The following is a 24,837-nucleotide window of genomic DNA, read 5'->3' as shown; positions in this document are numbered from 1 at the left end:
CGTCCTCCTACCTGGCACCACATCCGCCATGACCGCAAGCACGAACGCTCTGTGGGAGAGCTTGTCTTCGGGGATGGAGCTCGAGGTCGCCGCCCTCGCTCAAGTCGCCGCACAAGCAGTGGCCACGTTGGCGGTCGACGACAGGAGCACCGTCAGCCATGCGTCCTACTTGCCGCCGTCCAACGTCCGGCACCGCCGAGGTCGGGGACTCCTTCGAGGATGAGGAGGGCATGGGAGGCGGCAGGACATGGTGTGCCAACTGGCTGGTCCGTCTCCCGTGTTCTGCTTTTCCTCGCCGGAGACCGCACCTTCACTTCACGGGTCTTGAACCCCGCCCTCGTACATGGAGATCGTAGATGGAGTACGTCAGTCGCCGCCATAGAATAGGTTTAGAGTCGGGTTTCTTTTATTTTTCTGTCCTATAGAAGTTTGAAATGTAATGAAAATCTACTGTGTTTGCATTAACCTCGGCTGGTGTATATGAACTTTCATAATAATATAGTATATTGTAGGAGTACTAGCAAGATGCCCGTGCATTGCATGGAAGATCAAGATCTTGTGGGAGAAAAGGATGGACGAGGGAAGGCCTTATCTGCAAATGCACATTCACGCATTTCACATCTTTCTACATCTACAAAACCTACGAAAGGGTTAACGTAAATTGCCTCTCTCTCTCCTCCCCTGATTTTCATTGTGGTGGGCCCCTCCCCCCCCCAATCTACAACCAACAGCTCACACGGTTCACATTATGTTAATTACGTAACTGGGACTACGTAGGTGTAGCATTACTCGTCCTAAAAACCCAACTAAGCCAACCTCCCGGCATATCGCGTGGGAAAAGACCCGGCCGCGCCGTTTTAGTCGGGATTACCGGATTACTAGTAGTACTATCGATGGATCGCGCGAAGCAACAAGTTTTTTTTGAGGGGGCGAAGCACCTAGTTTAAAAGGAAAAAAGGTGGTACACTCACCGCATCCCTGTCGCGGCCGCATTGCACCCCACACACGTTCGGTCCTGCACGCAGCTCACGCAAACGAAACGTGCTTCGGCTTGCCTCTTCACTGACACGTGGGACTGCACTTGGAGAAACCGACCATGCGCCAAACTCCCCCCTCCCACTGTGCGAAAATCCTCCCCCCCACCTAAAAATTCCCCCCAAATCCTAGATTCAACTACCCTTCGGTCAACTAGCCAATAATATTCCCCAAACCCCCTCCCCCCCATCCCCCTCCACTCCATTCGCTCCACCAAAGCCGCCCTCCCCGCCACGCCGATATGTCGGCGCCGCGGTTCGTCGAGGGGACGCACGGCGATCATCTCGCTCCCATAGTACGCTCTCGTATACTGCCGTCCTCTAGCCGCGCCGCCACCGCTGGCGACGTTCTTGTGGAGGCGCACGGTGGTCAGCGCCGCCACCACTGGTAACGTTCGTGTGGAGACGCATGGCGGTCAGCTTCTCCCATGGTACACGCATTCTAGACTGAGGCCCCGTGCATGTCGGTGTAGCGCTGAATGTTAGCTGATAGACGCTCTTAATCTCACTGTTTGCCGAAGTAGTTACAGTCAATATGCTCTGCTTAAGAAGCTTCCTTGCCCTATTCTGCACTCAATCTGCTTAGCAGAGATGGCATGCCAAGGCCGATTAGTTGCTAAAATATCCTGCCATATATTTATTGTGAAGTAGATTGCCATGGTCTAGTAGCCAATCTGTTAGGTGAAATAGCTCTACACCATTTTATACTCGATCTTTGTTGCTGCGATGGCCTTCGATAGTTCGATGGCTGTGTGCTTGGCCTCATTGACTGCTGAAACAGTCTGCCATAATTTAGGACTCAAATCTGTTTGCTGAATTAGCTTTACATATATTTCGTTACTTAGATATGCTTGTCCAAATATCTTGCCATAGCTTTAGACATCGACCTAGGTATTTTCTTCTGGACTTCATAAAAAAGCATATATGTTTATCTTGTAATATCTAGTAGAAGAACTAATTTGTATGTCTAACAGATGGACAGGACTTGGATAACTTTTGCTCAAAGATTCTCTGCTGCATATGTCGAGGGGGTTGAAAACTTCATAAACTTTATCAGAGCTGAGTACGGTGGTCCAAAATCAGATGTGCTCTGCCCGTGTAGCAGTTGTATGAATTCAGTTACAAGACCCCAGTCAGCTGTGCAAAATCATCTACACTTGTATGGGATGTCGGTCACATATACTAGGTGGGTTCATCATGGTGAAGTTGTGAACATCAATGTTATTGACTACGTGGAAGCAGCAAATCACCATCTTGATCTGCCTAATGCTCGGGTGGAGGAGGAGGGGGAGGAGGTGGTGGCGGAGCCAGTGAGTTTGATCAACATTGAAACAATGCTATGAAATACTCGTGCATTCTGTGAACTTTCACCTGCAGAAGAAAAACGGTGGGCCTGCATGTTGGAACAATGCAACGTGGCTGTCACCCCAGGAAATAAGCTGCCAGTATTCTCAGCTATGGTCACCTTTCTTCAGGTGAAGACATCTAAGCGGATGACCAACAAATCATTCGATGCGATGTTGGCTGCTTTCCGCAAAGCTTTCCCAGATGTGTCTGAGCTGCCACACACCTACAATAAAATGAAGAATTTCCTTCGTACAGTTGGAATTGGATATGATATGATCCATGTTTGTAAGAATAATTGTGTTCTGTTTTGGAAGGATTATGCCAACTTAAGTGAATGCCCGAAATGCAAATCATCAAGATGGAAAGATGGCGATCCTGTGAAGAGGATTCCTCATAATGTTCTGAGACATTTTCCAATTACAGCAAGATTGCAGAGGTTGTTTCATGATGCTGAAACAAGAGAGGATGTACTGTGGCATTCTAGGAACCAGGAGTACAGAGATCAGAATGTAATGAGCCATCCATCACATGGTAGTGAGTGGAAAAGCTTCAATCAGAAGCACGAAAAGTTTGCTGCTGACCCGAGAAACATTAGACTTGGCTTAGCTTCAGATGGATTTAACCCATTTGGCCACCAGAGCGCCACATATAGCATGTGGCCAGTGCTTGTTATCCCTTACAACATGCCTCCAAATGTCTGCACCAAAGAATCAAACTACATGATGGCCTTGCTCATCCCAGGTCCAAAAAGTCCTGCAAAGGATTTTGATTTGTTCATGGAGCCTCTTGTGGAGGAACTTCAACAGCTATGGAGGGGTGTTCTCACTCGAGACCTATATAGCAGCCCACCAGCTGATTTCTTTCTGTGTGATGTTATAAATTGGTGCATCCATGATTATCCGGCTTTGGGCACTATGTCAGGGCAAACGACACATGGTTACAATGCATATGTTCGCTGTGATAGGAATCTGTTGTCATACGCAATACTTAGAAAGATCTGTTACATTGGACACTGCCGTTTCCTTGCCAAGGACAAGCCGCATCCTCGAAAATACCGAAGACATGTGTTCAATTCAAAGCATGAAAACCATGATGCGCCAAAGAGGCTGACCGCCGATGAGTTGCAAGTGGAATTAGAGAAGGTCGGGCATATTACACCAGGAAACCATCCTGATAATGGTAGCGGGAAAAGGAAGCGTGGCAGGGTAGAAGAGAGATTATTGAAAGTGAGTTATATCGACTAGAGGGGGGTGAATAGGCGATATTTATGAATTATTCACTGAGGAATTTGCAGGTGAGGAAATTCCTTAATGAAGAACTACTAGCAGCGGAATAAGTACTCAAAAGTAAACATAACAGAACACAAGCATAGTCATCATGATGAAATGAAGACAAGCACAGAGTACGAAAAGCGTAAACACATGATAACACAGGATGAAGACAAACAGACTGAAGAAATTGAACTGAGGAAATTGAGAAAGTCTTCAGTCAAAGTCTTCAAACACAGATACGAACAAGCACTCAACACAGTTATGAGGAAATGAAAGGGTTGAGGAAATAGAACCAGTGTGCTTGGTGAAGACAATGATTTGGTAGACCTGTTCCAACTGTTGTCTCAGTTGCACATCTGGTTGGAGCGGCTAGGTATTTAAACCCGAGGACACACAGTCCCGGACACACAGTCCTCACCGTATTCTCCTTGAGCTAAGGTCACATAGACCTCTCCCAATCACTCGTGGTAAGTCTTCAGGTGACTTTCGAACCTTCACAAACTTGGTCACTCGGCGATCCAAAATTCCTCTTGGATGCTCTAGACCTTGACGCCTAACAGTCTGGAAGAAGCACAGTCTTCAAAGTTAACAAGCGTTGGATCCACGCAGGATCAATCTCTTAAGTGATGCTCAATCACTTGGGGTTTGTAGGTGTTTGGGTTTGGGTTTTCCTCACTTGATGATTTTCGCTCAAAGTCCTCAGAGGATGGGATGCTCTCAAATGACAAGTGTCAGTTTCTCTCGGAGCAGCCAACCAGCTAGTGGTTGTAGGGGGCAGCTATTTATAGCCTAGGGAGTAGCCCAACATGATAAGACATAAATGCCCTTCAATGATATGACCGTTAGGTGGGTAGATATTTTGGGACAGCTGGCGCATGGCACAGCAACGATCGGAATTTTGAGTAGCAAAATCCTCAGGGCTATCATGTTCCTCACTGTGTAGGCAATCCGCACTGGCGAATTCCTAACTCCTCAGTTAGAACAAATTCCTCAGAGACTAGAAGAACTTCGTCTCTGTCACTGAAGAATATGACTGAACTGTATGAGATTTCCAATGGCTTCACTCGAAGGGATTGGTAGGTGTAGGATTTTGAGTTGAGCATCACATGGAAATTTTTCCTTAGTATTTCCTCGACCCCCTTTAACAGTAGTGTTTCCTATGACTCAAGAAAGAGAAAATGAAACTACAAAAACAAAAATCTTCACGCTTCATGTTCCTCGAATGAATACCAAGTCTTCAGGATTGCACCAATTTCTTCACTTTCAAAGTCTTCAGAAAGTCTTCAGAAATCCAAAGTCTTTAGTTAAAGAACCTCATTTTTAGGGGTCGACTTTCTCTGTAAATATCAAACTCCTCATAGACTTATAGACCTGTGTACACTCAAAAACACATTAGTCCCTTAACCTATAAGTCTTCAATACACCAAAATCACTAAGGGGCACTAGATGCACTTACAATCTCCCCCTTTTTGGTGATTGATGACAATATAGGTTAAGTTTTCAACGGGGATAAACATATGAAGTGTAAATAATGATATTGAGGAATTTGATTGCAAGATATAGAAGAACTCCCCCTGAAGATGTGCATGATGAGGAATTTGCTTTTGAAGCATTGCACACTTGAAGAGTAAAATCAAGGAGATCTCCCCCTATATCTTGTAATTCATACACGCATTTGACATATCATAATGAGGAATTTGAAATGCATGATGAAATATGGTGACTGATGTAATTCAGCATGCATGCATTAACATATATGAGGAATAAGCATGCAGAAAAACACATCAAACGTATCAGAGCACCATCGGGTTTAAGTTTACAACTCGATCCAATAAAGTTTCAGAAGAACGAGAGTTGTAACTTAGCAAAAAAACACCCATATAGACTAACTCAAAATTCTCCCCCTTTGTCATCGAATGACCAAAAGGATCGAAAATGAGGACTAACGCCCCTGAAGAAAATCAAGTTGATGAAGGAGCACCAGCGTTGTTGGGGTCATTTGTCGTGGAAGGGCCTGCCGCAGTGCCGTCCAAGTCTTCATACTCGTCGGTATCGCATGATGAAGAATATGAGCTGGACAGCAAAGAAGGAATCTTGACCTTCTTGAATTTCTTCGGTGGAGGTCCAGACCAGTCAAAATCTTCCTTGAGACCCATTTTATTGAGATCTTCTTCACCATACAGATGTGATAGAATAGCCCAGGTGCGACCGAAGACTTCATGGAGGTAGTAATGGTTTTTCTTCACTGCATTGTGTGTAGCAGTCATGTTGTGAAGAAATGAACCAAACTGATGCTTAACCCATTTATGGTTTCGATCCACCTTCTGGTGAAGACTAAGCAGAAGCTCACGGTCAGTCATCACACGAGGAGCAGTGGCTTGAGGAGTAGACTTGGGTGCATTGGCAGCAGAGTCATGTGTGGCAGACTCATCATTGGTGGAATAAGATGCAGCTTTGTGAAACTGACCATCCAATGGACGAATGCCTTCATCAATAACTGCAGGAGCCTTGCCATTTTCATCAGTTGAGGTAAAAGCCTGCTTGAGGACTTCAATCGGGGGAAGATAGCTAAGGTGATTCTGAAAATCAGCCTTGTAGTTGAGTGAAGACCTTGTCCCGAGGAATCTCATAATCCAAGGTGCATAAGGTTTCAGCTCAAACGGAGAAAGTGCAGCATTTGCGAGAGTCCTCATGAAGAAATCGTGATAGTTGATAGGAATGCTATGAATGATGTTGAATAGCAGATTCTTCATGATGCCAACTATTTCCTCATCAGATGAGTCGTGACCTTTGATGGGACTCATTGTCCTCGTCAGAATGCGATAGAAGGTTCTGGGCACATAAAGTAAATCCTTCATGAGGAATTTGGTCCTTGGGGCTTGACCAGGCTTCAAAGGCTTCATTAACACTTGCATGTATTGAGCTATGAGTTCTGGTTCATGATACATGCAGCGAGCTCCTTCACTGGGTGGACTGATGGGCAAGGCGTGAAGCAATTCAGAGGCTGGTGCCTTACAGTGAGTGTTTTCGGTCATCCAGTACAAGACCCAGGTGTTGATATCTTCAGGATCACCTGTGATATGCAATGTAGTGTAGAACTGAAGAATGAGCTCTTCATTCCAATCAACAATGTCAGAGCAAAAGTTGAGCAGGCCTGCATCATGAAGAACACTGAGCACAGGAGAGAAGCAAGGTAATGATTCCATGTCCACGTGAGGAATATGCTCATGGTAGAAGATTTTGTCTTTGTTGAAAACCAGTGAAGAATAGAAGTTGGCCTGACTTGCAGTCCAGAAATGCTTCCTCCTTAGACGAGCAGAGTCATAAGGATTGTAGTTAGTGAAGAACACGTGCTCGCTGAAGAAATCATCAGCCTTGAATGTTTGCTTCTTTGAGAATGGATCCTTTGGCTTGGGGTGAGGAGTGTCAGTCAATTGCATCACAACCTCCGGGATCTCAATCTCAGATTCCACAGGCCGAGGAATTTCAGGTGCTGCTTCAGTGACAGCCTGGGACTTCAATTCTTCATCTACATGATCTTCAGCACTAGTGGCTAGAATTTCTTCATGGACAGATGGTGTGGCATGTGGTTCATCAGATCCCATTTGTACAATAGTTACTGGGGACTGAGGAATTTGTTGCAATGGCGTGAAGAGTGGAGAGTTGGGGTGCTGACTTTCCAAAAATTCATCACTTAGCACAGGTGTGGTACAGCCAATGTCCACATCTTCATCTCCCATTTCTTCAACGCCAGCCTCTTCAGCAGTAAACTGAGGCATAGGCGAGGTGACAACCGGTGTTGAAGGGATTGTATCCACTTCAATTTCTTCATCCATCTGCTCTGACGAAGTAGCAGAGGGATTTTCTTCATCAGATTCACTTGGAATCACATATTCTTCATCAAAAGGAACAAGGTCCTTTGATGGCATGGTTGAGATAGGAACATCATCAATTGGGTTTGCAAACGAGCTTGTTAGTGGCTTCATCTTCTTCAGGGCTGAAGAATCTAATGAAGTTGATGCCTTCCTTTTCTTCACCGCTGCACGCTCTGCAGCCTTAGTCTTCTTCACATCTGATGCAGATGGAAGGATAGGAGTTGGTGTAGGTGCAGGAGGAGCAGAGGAATTGGGTTGAATTTCTTCATTTTCTTCAGGTGCACCACTAGTGGATGCCCTGGCAATTTCTTCAGCGGCTAGAATGCAGTCATCAGCCCTGGAACTCATATTTTCTTCAGCAGCCTGATTTTCATCAGCGGTGCTGGCATGTTCTTCAGTCGGCTGAGGAGATACTTCAGCCTGAGGAATTTCCTGTTGCGTTGGGGCTGCAACATTTGAGGTGAAGTTATCAGCAAGTTTCACAAAACGAACCTTGGCTCCAAGCCAATCAGTGCGGTATGCGTCAAATTCATCACTGAGTTACTTGATCTTAGTTTGAATAGTGACAAGTTCTTCAGTTGTCATAGAGACAACGTTTCTCTTCAGATAGCGCTCCTTCTTGTACTGTGCTTTGTTGATCCACCCGGCCTTCTCATACTTCCATTTCTCTTCTTGTATGAAGTGAGTCAACATATGACTTTGGCCAGGAGTCAGCTTGAAGTCAGGCATGGGAGTGTTGGGGTCCTTGTGCCAAACATCAATGTATTCGAGGATCAACTTTGGATCCAAAAGTAGAGGCACACTTGTCCCTTGGCTCTAGCGGCCCTGACTTGCCTGTCTTTGATGATTTCGGCAAGTTCTTCATCATCAGCTTCATCATCATCAGAGGGCACTTGGAAAGCAACTTGTTTCTTGTGATGATGATTATGATGATGAAGCTGATGAAAATAGTCTTCATCATCATCATCGACCAATAGTCTTCTTCTTCAGAAGAGAGGAAGCAGTCGAGGAACTTGCAGAGGCTCCTGAGGCAATAGATATGCATGTGGTCCTTTGCCACGTGGCTAGATGCACAGGTGTTGAGGATTGGTCGGAGCAGCCAAAGACTTTGGCGGAGGAGCTGAGGATTTTGTAGAAGCAGGAGCAGCGTGAGGAATTGGCCGTGAGGGCTTTGAGGAATCTGGTCGTGAGGGCATAGCTGAGGAACTCGGTCGTGAGGGCATTGCTGGTGAAGCACTGGGCTTGTGAGCAGGCTTCTTTGGCATGGCCTTCTTTGGCTTTGCAGAGGCCTCAACCGCAGCAGCGACAGCAGAGTCTTCATTGAATTTCCTCACTGCATCTTTTGCTTGTTTGGCCAACTTGGCCTGGCGCTTGGCTCATTCGTCAGGATAGTCCTCACCGCGCTTGAGGCTGGGGGGATCAACTATTTGGCCATGTGCAAACGGAGGTCTTGGGCATGGAGGATTTAGTGCAAATTTCTTCATATATTTGGGAGTGACATATCTGTACTCCCTCCACTCTCTTGCCCATATCCTCTCAATCTTTTGAATGCGCACCTTGCACTGATTTTTAGCTTCCTCGGGGGGGTGTGCAGTACCCAGCATAGATGTCCTCAGGTATTTCAAAGGCAGTGTTGACCTCATGCCTCTTTCCTCCTTTCTATGGCTTCTTACCATCAGCCATTTTCTTCAGTTGAGGAATTTGAACAATTGAATTCTCTGAAGAGGTATGCAAATTTTCTTCGAGGAACGCTGCAAATGAGTTAAGTTGATGAGAACCTAGTGATTCAGCACCTGACATGAGTACCTGTGAACAGAGTATAGTTGCGAGGAATTTGGACAGGTCATATGCGTTATCAGAAGGTTTTTTTATAAAGAACAAGTTTGAGGAATTTGACCAGATGAGTCTTGAAGAATTTCACTAAGCGTTCTTTGTCTTAGGTTCCAGAGATGTACAGATCGAAAATCCACACATTTGAGGAATCTTGAAGAAAAACATAGCTTAGAGAAACGAATCAAGAACAGATGACATGTGAGGTGTTTTAGTGTGTGAAGATATGAAGAAAAACAACTTTGAGGATTTTGTAGAAAACATTTGAATCAAAGAGGGCAGTAAAAGTAACTTTTAATTAGCCTGGACGAAGAACACGACGAACGGGTATGTGGAGATGTGAAGTTCGTCAGTGCAGATCTTCCACGCCCTAACTTGGCGGAGGAAGACAGCTACAACGGCGGCGGAGTGAAGACTTCTGCGGCCGGCGCGAGTACGACGGCGATGAGGTCGAGGCAGTGAAGCTTTTCCTCACCGGCGACGATGATGTAGTGGCGGCGCTAGGGTTTGAGAAGCTCGAGCTGGAGAGAGGTCGAGCGGAGTAAAGGAAGTGAGGAAGGGGAAGGGGGAATTTATAGCCACGGTGAAAAACTGTTCGCCCGAAGAAATTGGACGAACGTTCCCCTGACCCTTCTCATTCGTTTGACATGTGTCACCCACGTATTGAGAAGTGGAGATCGTGTGTGATCGTGGGTGAATAGATAAGTATATCGTGGGGTGCGGAACGGTTTGAGCGGCAAAGCCGGAAATTTAGATAAGATAGGTTTTAGAGTTCCGTTCACAATTTCTTCAGCTGACAAGGACACAATGAAGATTCTGAACGAGTTTCAAATAGAACGCACATGAAGAATTTGTGAACAGACTGGGTTGAGTATAGCATAGAGGGGGAAGGGTCCGATCACATTCACTTAGCAGAAAAACCAACTTGAAGAAATAGCCATAAGTGAATGTTGTAGAGGACATAAACTCATATATATATCCAAAGAAGAAAAATGACGGAAACAGTGAAGACAATGCAAAGTTGAAGAATTTGAACAACTGAGGAATTTCAAAACTGAGGAAAAACTCAAATTGAAGATTTTCAACTTTGGTGGTGTCATGACACACCTTATAAGAATGATGATTTCAGACACCGTGTACAATTGTCGTAGGGTTTTGAGAATCAAATTCTTCGTTAATTTCTTCACACTTAGAGTGTTGTTCTTCATTGATTGAAGAAAAACGTTTCTTCATGTGTTGCACATCTAAGTCATCAATTTTGCATAAGTGTTAGGATGAGTGTCCTTTTCAAAGAACATTCGAAGATTCTAAGATATTTATCTCACACCGCAACTTGCTAAATCTCTTCTCATCCAAGGGCTTTGTGAAGATATCGGCTAGCTATTCTTCAGTCTTCACATGCTCAATAGAAATGTCGCCCTTCAACACATGATCATGAAGAAAATGATGACGAATCTGAATGTGCTTTGTCTTCGAGTGCTGAACTTGGTTGTGTGCAATCTTGATGGCACTCTCATTTTCACAGTAGAGAGGCAGATTCTTCATGTTGACGCCATAGTCCTTGAGACTTTGCCTCATCCATAGCAATTGAGCACAGCAAGAACTAGCGGCAATGTACTCAGCTTCAGTAGTAGATAGTGATACGCAGTTCTGTTTCTTCGAGGACCAACAGACCAAATGACATGTACCAGATGTTGACTTGTGGTCCACACGATCACCAGCATAGTTAGAGTCAGAATATCCAATGAGATCAAAAGCCGAGCCATTGGGGTACCATAATCCAAGTGTTGGTGTGTGAGCTAGATATCGAAGAATATGCTTCACAGCCTTATGGTGTGATTCCTTCGGTGTAGCTTGAAATCGGGCACAGATGCAAACACTAAGCATAATATCTGGCCTAGATGCACATAAGTACAATAAAGAACCAATCATGGAGCGATATACCTTATGATCGAAGTCGATACCATTTTCATCAGTGCACAGATGGCCATTTGTGGGCATAGTAATTTTGACGCTTTTGCAATCTTGCATGCCGAATTTCCTCAGTACATCCTTGAGGTATTTCTCCTGAGATATGAATATGCCATTGCGTTGTTGACGAATTTGAAGACCTAAGAAGAATTTCAATTCTCCCATCATAGACATTTGATATTCTTCACTCATCATATATGCAAATTCATCACTATAACGTTGGTCAGTACAGCCCAATGTTGGGGATATCGCTTATCGGGAACTTATCGGCCAACCCATGATAAGGGGTAAATTGGTTAATTTATCGACATATTGGTGGATTTATCGCCATATCGGCTGATTTATCGACCGATTTATCTTATCAGTCAGACAATGGTAAGCAATAAATCGGCCGATTTATTGGAATATCGGAAGATATCTTGAACAGTGGTACAACCAAAGATAATATCATCAACATATATTTGGCACACAAACAATTCATCATCATAAGATTTAGTGAAAAGAGTAGGGTCGAGTGAACCGGGTTTGAAGCCTTTCTTCACAAGGAATTCCTTTAAAGTATCATACCACGCCCGTGGGGCCTGCTTGAGGCCATAGAGGGCCTTATTGAGTCTGAAGACTTTGTCAGGATGCTTTGGATCTTCAAAACCTGGGGGTTGAGCAACATATACTTCTTCCTCAAGCTTACCATTGAGGAATGCACTTTTCACATCCATTTGATATAGAGTGATATCATGATGGTTAGCATAAGCAAGTAATATGCGAATAGCCTCAAGTCTAGCAACAGGTGCAAAAGTTTCATCGAAATCAATTCCTTCAACCTGTGTGTAGCCTTGAGCTACAAGTCATGCCTTATTCCTTACCACAAGGCCATTTTTGTCTTGCTTGTTGCGATAGATCCATTTTGTGCCAATGATATTGTGCTTGCGAGGATCTGGACGTTTGACCAGTTCCCAGACGTTGTTGAGCTCGAACTGATGTAATTCTTCTTGCATGGCCTGAATCCACTCAGGCTCCAGAAATGCTTCATCTACCTTAGTGGGCTCTGTGATAGAGACAAAAGCATAGTGCCCACAAAAGTTAGATAAATGTGAATCTTTTGAGCGTGTGAGAGGACCTGGCACTTTAATGTCCTTGATGATCTTTTCAACTTGCACTTCTTTTGCAATGTGAGGATGAGCTGGTTGTCGTTGAGGAATTTGATCAGCATTTTCTTCAGCACCATTTTTTTCAGTATTTTCTTCAGGTGCATTAGCTCGACCTTCTTCATGTTCTGGAATGAATTCTTCAGCAGATTCTTCAGTAGGAATGACATCCTCAGTAGCCTTGAACTTGATAGTTTCCTCAGGTGGTGGTTCATCTATCACAGATGGCAGGTGCTCTCTTTGCGAGCCATTAGTTTCATCGAACCACACGTCTACAATTTCAACAACCTTGTGAAGAACGTTGTTGAAGATTCTGTAGGTGTGCGGGTCCTTTTCGTAACCAAGCATGAAACCTTCATGTGCTTTCGGTGCAAATTTTTTGTTGTGATGAGGATCTCTAATCCAACATTTAGCACCGAAGACTTTGAAATAACTTACATTGGGTTTCTTGTCAGTGAGGAGTTCATAGGCAGTCTTTTTGAAGAATTTGTGAAGATATACTCTGTTGATGATGTGGCACGCAGTATCAATTGCATCAATCCAGAAACGACGAGGTGTCTTGTATTCATCAAGCATAGTGCGAGCCATCTCAACAAGAGTTCTGTTCTTGCGCTCCACGACGCCATTCTACTGAGGAGTATAAGGAGCAGATAACTCATGAGTGATACCAAGTTCATCAAGATAGTCATCAAGACCAGAATTCTTGAACTCAGTTCCATTGTCACTTCTGGTGTGCTTGATCTTCACACCAAAGTTGGTTGAAGCCCTCGAGGAAAATCGTTTGAAGACTTCCTGCACTTCATGTTTGTAAGTGACAATGTGTACTCATGTGTAACGAGAGTAATCATCAACAATAACAAAGCCATATAGAGATGCATCATTTGTAACGGCAGAATAATGATTAGGGCCAAAAAGATCCATATGAAGCAATTCAAATGGTCGAGTGGTAGTCATGATTGTCTTTGCTGGATGCTTGGCCTTGGTCGTCTTTCCATCTTCACAGGCTCCGCATAAGTGATCCTTGAGGAATTTGACATTCTCAATGCCAATGACATGCTTCTTCTTCACAAGCATGTGCAAATTCCTCATGCCTGCATGACCAAGTCGTCGATGCCAGAGCCATCCTTCTAAAGCTTTTGCAAGTAGGCACACGGCTGGTTGTGGTCCTGTAGAGAAATCAACAATATACAAGTCTCCTCTCCTAAAGCCTTTGAATACTTTGGAATTGTCAGCTTCAATGATCACAACACAACGATACTTGCCAAAGACAACTACCATATCAAGATCGCAAAGCATTGAGACAGACATGAGGTTGTATCCTAAGGACTCGATAAGCATGACTTTGTCCATGTGTCGATCCTTTGAGATCGCAACCTTACCTAGACCCAATACCTGACTTTTGTCTTTGTCAGGGAACATGATATGCTTCAGATGTGATGGTGATAAGGGAGCATCCATCAATAGATTCTTGTCACCAGTCATGTGATTTATACGTCCACTATCGAGGACCCACTCAATGGCTTTGGGTTGATCATCCTGCAGATGAATTAGTGCAACTTATGAACTCATATACTTCATCAGTGAAGAATATGACATCAATTCATCAGATCAATTTCATCAAGCAAGAGAACAGATAAAGCAGTATGAGGACGTGAGAAATGAAAGTTCATTTCTTCATGATTAGCATGCGTCCTTTCAGGCACACTCAGGTCGCCAGCAAATTCTTTAGACGATTATGTACGTCTGGAGACCTGACCCTGCAGAAGAGATTAGTTCTTTTTCTTCACCACCCACATCTGAAGGGGGTGGCAAAGAGTTCATCACTCTGTGAGCTCCATACGAGAAAGGTGGCATAGAAGCCAGTCCATTTCGTTTCACATAAGAATAGTTAGGATAAGCATAAGAATAAGCAGAGAAATTCTTTGAGGACTTATGAACATAATGATTAGAAGAATAATGCTCATATTCATAGCCCTTAGCTCTTCCCTGCGAAACATAGTTGTTAGAACGATGATATTCATATGAGGACTTTGATCCTTTTGAGGAATTTGGTCCATATGAAGAATTTGATCTAGGGTTCCTATTCTTGACAGGTGGTGTCCTGAGGACATTCACCTGAAGACTTTCAAGGCACCTTTTGGGAACCCAGATTTTCTTCATAGGAGGACCGTTCCTACAGTTAGTGCCAACATATCTACCAAATATTTCACCATTCTGATTTTTGAACAGTTTATAGTTGGAGTCAAATGGCTCATCATCAGAACTAGGAGATTCACATGCAAAGCCAGATAAGTTAGATGGATCAACTGGAGGTCCCTTTGCAACAACCCATGAGGTTTCCGGGTACTACTCAGGCTTCCAATATGTACCATCAGCATTGAGTTTCCTCTCAAAGGCAATACCCTATTTCCTAGGGTTCCTGTTGAGGATCTGCTTTTTAAGCACATCACAAAGAGTCGGATGCCCTTTGAGGCTTTTGTACATGCCTGTCATGTACAATTCCTTCAGCCCTGCATCTTCAGTGATACTAGCAATGTCCTCAGATGAGGAATTAGTGCTAGCAGAGGCAGGTGAAGAATTTGAAACATTAACAGCATTTGAACATTCAGGTGAAGAATTAGCAGATTCACGTTCAATGCACTTCAAGCATGGAGGAACAAATTCTTCCCGAGAAGCATTGATTTGTTGAGCAAGTAATGAATCGTGCTCCTTCTGAAGATCTTCATAACTCACTCTTAGCTTTTCAAGATCTTGCTTTCTTTGAAGAAATTCATAAGAAAGCTTCTCATGATCAGATAAGAGAGTGTTATGTTGATCTTGAAGGGTGTCATACTTAGTATGAAGTCTCTGAAGACTTTGAACCAAAGCTTTTGACTGATCCATTTCTTCACCCAACATATCATCGCCCCTATTTAGCATGTATTGAACTTTTTCCAAAGCTCTTTGTTGTTTAGTGGCAAGGGAAGCAAGTTTAACATAGTTGGGTCCAAATTCATCACCAGATTCATCATCACTGGATTCAGATAGATAACATTCAGTTACCTTAACATCTTTTGCCATAAGGCATGATGCAGAAGATGATGATTCTGGTTCGAATGTCATCGCTTTAAGAGATTCCTTAAAGTCCTCAAACCAAGGATCATGACGAGTTTGATGACCATCATAGACCTCAGAGAGACGGTCCCAGATAAGCTTCGCATGATCGAGATGCATGATATTCCTGAACTGATTTTGAGACAGACAAGAGCAGATGACATCCTTCGCCGTCAGGTTGAGAAGAGTGTACTTGCGAATGTCATCAGCTTCCGCCATCTTGCACAGATCGGTCAGACCAATCTCAATGACAGTCCACAGCTCGCTGTTCATCGCAATGAGGCGCTTCTTCATCATGGCCTTCCACTTGGGATACTCGTGACCGTCAAAGATGGGGCATGACACAGTCTTCATTCCCGTGGTCGACATAACTAAAACTCCGGGAGGTTAAACCAAAATCACACAGAACAAGGGAGTACCTTGCTCTGATACAAATTGAGAGTGCGTTATATCGACTAGAACGGGGGGTGAATAGGCGATATTTATGAATTCTTCATTGAGGAACTTGCAGGTGAGGAAATTCCTTAATGAAGAACTACTAGCAGTGGAATAAGTACTCAAAAGTAAACATAACAGAACACAAGCATAGTCATCATGATGAAATGAAGACAAGCACAGAGTACGGAAAGCGTAAACACAAGATAACACAGGATGAAGACAAACAGACTGAAGAAATTGAACTGAGGAAATTGAGAAAGTCTTCAGTCAAAGTCTTCAAACACAGATACGAACAAGCACTCAACACAGTTATGAGGAAATGAAAGGGTTGAGGAAATAGAACCAGTGTGCCTAGTGAAGACAATGATTTGGTAGACCAGTTCCAACTGATGTCTCAGTTGTACATCTGGTTGGAGCGGCTAGGTATTTAAACCTGAGGACACACAGTCCTGGACACACAGTCCTCACCGTATTCTCCTTGAGCTAAGGTCACACAGACCTCGCCCAATCACTCGTGGTAAGTCTTCAGGTGACTTCCGAACCTTCACAAACTTGGTCACCCGGCGATCCACAATTCATCTTCGATGCTCTAGACCTTGACGCCTAACCGTCAGGAAGAAGCACAGTCTTCAAAGGTAACAAGCGTCAGATCCACGCAGGATCAATCTCTTCGGTGATGCTCAATCACTTGGGGTTTGTAGGTGTTTGGGCTTGGGTTTTCCTCACTTGATGATTTTTACTCAAAGTCCTCGGAGGATGGGATGCTCTCAAATGACAAGTGTCAGTTTCTCTCGGAGCAACCAACCAGCTAGTGGTTGTAGAGGGCGGCTATTTATAGCCTAGGGAGCAGCCCGACATGATAAGACATAAATGCCCTTCAATCATATGACCGTTAGCTTGGTAGATATTTTGGGACAGCTGGCGCATGGCACAACAACGATCGGAATTTTGAGTAGCAAAATCCTCAGGGCTATCATGTTCCTCACTGTGTAGGCAATCCGCACTGGCGAATTCCTAACTCCTCAGTCAGAACAAATTCCTCAGAGACCAGAAGAACTTCGTCTCTGTCACTGAAGAATATGACTGAACTGTATGAGATTTCCAACGGCTTCACTCGAAGGGATTGGTAGGTGTAGGATTTTGAGTTGAGCATCACATGGAAACTTTTCCTTAGTATTTCCTCGACCCCCTTCAACAGTACGGTGTTTCCTATGACTCAAGAAAGAGAAAATGAAACTACGAAAACAGAAGTCTTCATGCTTCATGTTCCTCGAATGAATACCAAGTCTTCAGGATTGCACCAATTTCTTCACTTTCAAAGTCTTCAGGAAGTCTTCAGAAATCCAAAGTCTTCAGTTGAAGAACCTCATCTTTAGGGGTCGACTTTCTCTGTAAATATCAAACTCCTCATAGACTTATAGACTTGTGTACACTCAAAAACACATTAGTCCCTTAACCTATAAGTCTTCAATACACCAAAATCACTAAGGGGCACTAGATGCACTTACAATTATTGTTTACCCACAGGTCCACTTTGTGGGACTTGGAGTATTGGAAAGATTTGGATCTACGGCATAATCTAGATGTGATGCACATTGAGAAAAATATATGTGACAACATTATCGGTACACTTCTTAATATTGAAGGCAAGACGAAAGATACCTTAAAATCTAGGATTGATTTGACACACCTGGGTATCAGACAGGATTTGCAGGTGCAAGATGAAGGTAAACCACGGGATATGGCACCAGCTGTGTACGTCTTGGACAAGGTAAAAAGAAAAGAATTCTGCAAGGTCCTGTCACATGTGAGATTCCCACATGGATTTGCTTCCAACCCTGAAAGGAGAGTCAGTGCAGATGGAAACAAGGTACAAGGGTTGAAAACTCATGACTGCCATGTCCTACTTCATAGGGTTTTACCTGTTATCCTTAGAGGATTGGGCCGCCCTGACTTATACAGAGCAGTTGCAGAGTTGGGACAATTCTTCAGGGAACTCTGAAGTAGAAATATCAGGATAGATGCTTTGGAGTGTCTTAGAGACAAGATACCAACTATCCTATGCGACCTTGAGAAGATATATCCTCCAGCCTTCTTTGATGTGATGGTGCATTTGGCTGTTCATCTACCTGATGAGGCACTACTTAGAGGTCCAGTACAGTATGGCTAGATGTACCCTATTGAAAGGCGGCTAGGCACTTTCAAGGGCTATGTTAGGAACAGAGCTAGACCCGAGGGTTCCATTGCAGAGGCCTACATTGCTACAGAAGCGTTGACATTCTGCTCAAAATACATTGAAACAGTTGATCAGCTTAGCAAAGAGGTGGATGAAGACAATCCCGGGCTCAATGTTTTCGATTATTCTGTTCGAGTTACAGGGAAGAGTCGACAAGAGGACAAACCTAAAGAGTTGGACAAAATGGTTTGGTATGTGTTGAATAACTGTCCTGAGATACTACCTTATATCAAGTAAGTGCTATGTACTGCAGCTTATACATTGTAATCTACTAAACTCGCAGCACATTCTTATATATTTAGATGTTTGACGCGATCACTATGTTGTGTAGCATCTACAAAAAGGAGTTACTGCCACAAAATCCAAGAAACATTGACAAACTGGTTATGGCAGGATTTGCGAAATGGTTCAAGAGCCATGTAAGCTTTTGAATTACACTATCAGTTTTTTTAATATATTGAGTACATAAGATGATCAGCTTGTCTATTTTCTAACCATAGGTTAAGAAGACGCGGGAGGATGGGCAGGCAGTTGATGATGCCCTTTACTCACTAGCAATGGGTCCTGATACTCGGGTAAGACATTATGAATCTTGCGTTGTTGGAGATGTGAGCTACAACACCCTTGCACGAGACGAAGGTGGGAAGACACAAAACAGTGCCATCATGAGCACGGATACGTATGACAAAGAGACAACTGAAATGTATGCTAACATAATAGACATTGTTCAGTTGCAGTATATCTCCAGTTTCAAGGATCATCAGTGTGTGGTTCTGTTGTGCTGTCTTTGGTATAACTTGTTTTCTAGGATCGCAAATCCCAGAGCTGATGATTATTTCAAATCCATCAATGTCAAGGCGGCGTACCAGACCAACGAGCCTTTTATTTTGGCAAATCAAGCAACACATATATTTTTCTTGAAGACACACTTGCACGTAGCGATGACTAGAGAGTATTGCAAAGGTTTGAGCAGAGGAATTCGTCTAATGAAGTTGCACAACAAGATGATGCTTACACTGCTCCTGATGTACCAGACAACACAGGTGTTCCTAATATCTTTGAGAACCATCACGTCAATGACGCCGGAAAAAAGATTGTCTGTCGCGCTGTGGACATACAAGAGTTGCTCAAGAAGAAGCCAACATTCGAGGACATTGAGGACTAAGAAGAAGATGACACCGTGGGGAATTACGATTCAGACTGATACACATGGCGAAGTTGTTGACGCTGCTGCTGCGGATGATGATTACATTGCTTTTGTCGTATTTTCCTGTCAGAAGATGTTTTTTATCTACTATGTGAAATTGTGTTTGCTATGACAACTAAAACCTGATGAACATGTTGTTTAGTATTTTCCTGTGAGAACATCACTTGTTATGTATGCTGATTTGTGTTTGGTGATTGTATGACGACTAAAACATGATGACATTGTTGTTTAGTTGTACTCATATTTGGCTGTGAAACTTGAATTTGATGACATAGTTTGCTGTTGGACTGCAATTTCTTGACTTCTTGGAATGAGAACAAAGTTGACCGGACAGGGCCTCTGCTAATTTATTTATTTATTACCAAAAGGGCCTATGCTATTTATTTATTTATGAGCAAAAGGGGATACCCCCTGATTTCCGTTAATAGAAATCATTAGATGTTCACAACACTACGCCCAGCCTGCTACACAGATTTCATTCATTACTAGTTTCAGCAAAGTGCTCATGTCATAGCCACTGAATACATCACGAGTGCTACATACACTGCAAATAAAGAGACAATCATCCTACAGAGCACATCGATTTTGCCCATTATCATCACAAGCTCTTTCATCTCCTCATTGCTGTCAAGGCCGTTCAGCGGCTGTTGCTTGGCCATGATCAGAGGAACTGCATCTTTAACCTTCTGCTCTGCATCTTCCTCTTCTATTGTTCCTTCAGTTACTTGTCCAACACCACAACCTGCTGGTATTGGGATTCCTCGGCTAACCAAATAATCAGCGTAGTTGCACTTCCCCACATCAGCAACTTCCCAGAAATACAAATCACACGAATCTTCCCTTTTCTGCACGAATCAAATTGGAAGATCATCAACCAAACTATTAAAAAAATCGGCAACTGAAAGCAGCAGAACAACACTAAAAAATATTATTACCCCATGATTCGGGCATTTGTAGAATACTCGGCCAGGGTTGAGGATTGTGGTTGAGACACGACGGATGACTCTGCGTGATTTGCAGTAGTGGCACCACACCAACGGTAGCGGGTTGCGATGAGCAACCGGCTGCGGTGCGCGTGCCGGCGGGGGTGTGATGAGACCCACAGGAGATGGTATGGGTGGCGACTTGGCGCATATTTGGTTGTTGCTTGCTGAAGAGCAGGTGGATGAGCAGCCAACAGACATGGTTGCTGCGGCCAGAGCTTCTGATGCTAGGCAGAGTAAGTAGAGAAGAGGATAAGCGAATGTTGGATATGTCAGTTTCATTACTTGCAGAGTAGCATAGCACCATATATAGTCTAGGTTTGGATTCAAACCAGCTATAGGAGCACGTCTCTCTTGTTTCTTTACTGGTACACTAGCTTGTTCTACACGCCTTCTCAAGTCTTTGATTCCTCCACTGACATCTGGGACCCACCGGAAGGGCATTTGTATTTCGCGAAAAAACGTGTCCCCCGCTGACAGGTTGGACCCACCAGCTATCTTCGCACTCAAGAAAGTGCCTCCTTATTACGCACAAAAAATGAATACTCCCCCTGCAAGCTGGAACCCAGCATCATGGGAGGCTGACTTGTGGGCCTACCAAGTTGACGGGGATGGAGGGCTTTGTCAACTTAGTCAATATGAATGATTCTAGCTCCACTTACCATACGATGTTCATCCAACGGCAGTAGTGCTTCTTCAACCTCTGGTCTTCTTGCTCCAGTCGCCCAAACCAGCGCCGGTCGTGTCACGTGCTCCTGCCTCCCGTGGCCGGCTATGATGCCGCGGAGGCCTCACCGCCCCCTACTACTCCCACCAGTCGCCAGGGCATCCCTCTACTCACCCACACCCCCTGTTATTCTGCGGCGACGGCAGCCTCACACCGCAGCTGAATCAGTGAACCCTCGTACTCCCCTCCGCATGGGCATCCACTGCCGCGTCTTCCCCGGCTCCACATCGTCCCCTTCCTAGGCCTCGTCGTCGTCCACCGCCTTGGTGCTCTCGGTGCAGTGTGGTCAATGTGGTCAACGACCGGCTTCCATCGGAAGAGTACTGTACGTGGAGAGGCTGACAGCTGGGTCCACGACCGTAGCTGGGTCCATGGCCACAACCCAGTTTTTTTGTGATTTGCCAAGTAAGTCGCTTTGTCACGCCTGTTGGGCTGCAAATCTTTCAAGACGAGGAGAGCTTCATTCGGCTGGTCGAGAAAATGGCCTATCAGTAATGAGAAATGGGCTGTACATTTTTAAAACACATCAAACCGGCAATTACTTTCAAATTTCTTTTTTTCATTTTGAGATTTTAAATTGCATTGATTTTTATGCATGGACAATTTGTTGGATTTTATATTGATATATATTTATTTTTAAAATCAGTTTGAATGTGACTCAAAATTTTGGGATTAAAAACAGTTCGGACCGCATCGAAATATGCAAAGTTTCATATAATTTTTTAACCGTGGCCACAATATGGGCTGTAATGCTAACAAAAAGAATACGGGCTCCAAAAAAAACTTAAGAATTAGCAAATGGGCTGTAAATTATTAGAAATAATGCCAAATGGGTTGTATGATGTTTTCCACAGATTTGAGGCTTTCCTTAAAAAAGGTTGATGCACAAGCAGTGACTGTTGGATGTCCATCCAACGGCCGTCGTGCTTCTTCAATCTCTGCTCTTCCTGCTCCAGCCGCTCAAACAAGCGCCGGCGGGACTGCCTGTGCTGCCGTGCAGACCTCACCGCCCCACCGTACTCCCATCGCTGGCCTAGCCATCCCTCTACTCACCCACACCTGCTGTTATTCTCCGACGACGGCAGACGAACCAGTAAACCCTCGTACAGTCGTACTCCCCTTCGCGTGGGAAAGAACTGCCGAGTCTTCCCTACCTCCGTGTCGTTCCCTTCCTAGGCCTCGCCGTCATCCACCGCCCTGGTGCTCTCGGCGCGACCTGGTCAACGTGATCAACGACCAACATGCATCTGAAGTGGACTGTACATGGAGAGGCTGACAGCTGGGTCCACGGCCACATGCAAGGAAATGCCTCCTTATTACGCGCAAAATAATGATTCCTCCACCTGACATCTGGGACCCACCGAAAGGGCCTCTGTATTTCATGAAAAAAGCATTACTGCCGCTGACAGCTTGGATCCACCAGCTATATCTTCGCACGCAAGGAAGGACCTCGTTATTACGCACAAAAAATGAATACTCCCCCTGCTAGCTGGGACCCAGTATAGTGGCAGGCTAACTTGTGGGCCTACTAAGTTGACGGGGACGGAGGGCTTTGTCAACTTAGTCAATATGCACGATTCTAGCTCCAGTGACCGTACGATGTCCATCCAACGGCCGGAGTGCTTCTTCAACCTCTGGTCTTCTTGCTCCAACCGCCCAAACCAGCATAGGTCGTGCCTCGTGCTCCTGCCTCCCGTGGCCAGCTGCGATGCGGCAGAGGCCTCACCGCCCCTACTACTCCCACTGCTGGTCAGGCCATCCCACTACTCACCCACACCCCCTGTTATTCTGCGGCGATAGCAGCCTCACACCGCAGCCAAACCAGTGAACCCTCGTACTCCTCTCTGTGTGGGCATCCACTGCCGCGTCTTCCCCGGCTCCGCGTCGTCCCCTTCCTAGGCCTCGCCATCGTCCACCGCCTTGGTGCTCTCGGTGCAGTGTGGTCAATGTGGTCAACGACCGACTTCCATCGGAAGAGTACTGTACGTGGAGAGGCTGACAGCTGGGTCCACGACCGTAGCTGGGTCCATGGCCACAACCCAGTTTTTTTGTGATTTGCCAAGTAAGTCACTTTGTCAGGCCTGTTGGGCTGCAAATCTTTCAAGACGAGGAGAGCTTCATTGGGCTGGTCGAGAAAATGGCCTATCAGTAATGAGAAATGGGTTGTACATTTTTAAAACACATCAAACCGGCAATTAATTTCAAATTTCTTTTTTTCATTTTGAGATTTTAAATTGCATTGATTTTTATGCGTGGACAATTTATTGGATTTTATATTGATATATATTTATTTTTAAAATCAGTTTGAATGTGACTCGAAATTTTGGGATTAAAAATAGTTCGAACCGCATCGAAATATGCAAAATTTCATATAATTTTTTAACCGTGGCCACAATATGGCTGTAATGCTAACAGAAAGAATATGGGCTCCAAAAAAACTTAAGAATTAGCAAATGGGCTGTAAATTATTAGAAATAATGTCAAATGGGTTGTATGATGTTTTCCATAGATTTGAAGCTTTCCTAAAAAAAGGTTGACGCACAAGTAGTGACTATTGGATGTCCATCCAAAGGCTGTCGTGCTTCTTCAATCTCTGCTCTTCCTGCTCCAGCCCTCAAACAAGCGCCGGCGGGACTGCCTACTCTCTCCTCCCCGCGGCTGGCTGTGCTGCCGCGTAGGCCTCACCGCCCCACCGTACTCCCATCGCTGGCCTAGCCATCCCTCTACTCACCCACACCTGCTGTTATTCTCCGGCAACGGCAGACGAACCAGTAAACCCTCGTACAGTCGTACTCCCCTCTGCGTGGGAAACAACTGCCGAGTCTTCCCTACCTCCGTGTCGTTCCCTTCCTAGGCCTCGCCGTCGTCCACCGCCCTGGTGCTCTCAGCACGGCCTGGTCAACATGGTCAACGACCAACATGCATCTGAAGTGGACTGTACATGGAGAGGCTGACAGCTGGGTCCACGGCCACACGCAAGGAAATGCCTCCTTATTATGCGCAAAATAATGATTCCTCCACCTGAAGTCTGGGACCCACCGAAAGGGCCTCTGTATTTCACGAAAAAATGTTACCGCCGCTGACAACTTGGATCCACCAGCTATATCTTCGCACGCAAGGAAGGGCCTCCTTATTACGCACAAAATAATTGAATACTCCCCCTGCTAGCTGGGACCCAGTATAGTGGCAGGCTAATTTGTGGGCCTACTAAGTTGACGGGGACGGAGGGCTTTGTCAACTTAGTAAATATGCACGATTCTAGCTCTAGTGACCGTACGATGTCCATCCAACGGCCGGAGTGCTTCTTCAACCTATGGTCTTCTTGCTCCAGCCGCCCAAACCAGCGTCAGTCGTGCCTTGTGCTCCTGCCTCCCGTGGCCGGCTGCGATGCGGCGGGGGCCTCACCGCCCCTACTACTCCCACCGCTGGTCAGGCCATCCCACTACTCACCCACACCCCCTGTTATTCTGCGGCGACGGCAGCCTCACACCGCAGCGAACCACTGAACCCTCATACCCCTCTACGCGTGGGCATCCACTACCACGTCTACCCCGGCTCCGCGTCGTCCCCTTCCTAGGCCTCACCGTCGTCCATCGCCATGGTGCTCTCGGCGCGGCGTGGTCAACGTGGTCAAGGAACGACTTCCATCGGAAGAGTATTGTACGTGGAGAGGCTGACAG

This window comes from Triticum urartu, chromosome 1 (assembly GCF_003073215.2).
Source record: "Triticum urartu cultivar G1812 chromosome 1, Tu2.1, whole genome shotgun sequence".
Classification (NCBI taxonomy): domain Eukaryota; kingdom Viridiplantae; phylum Streptophyta; class Magnoliopsida; order Poales; family Poaceae; genus Triticum; species Triticum urartu.
Note: the sequence above shows the minus strand (reverse complement) of the source record.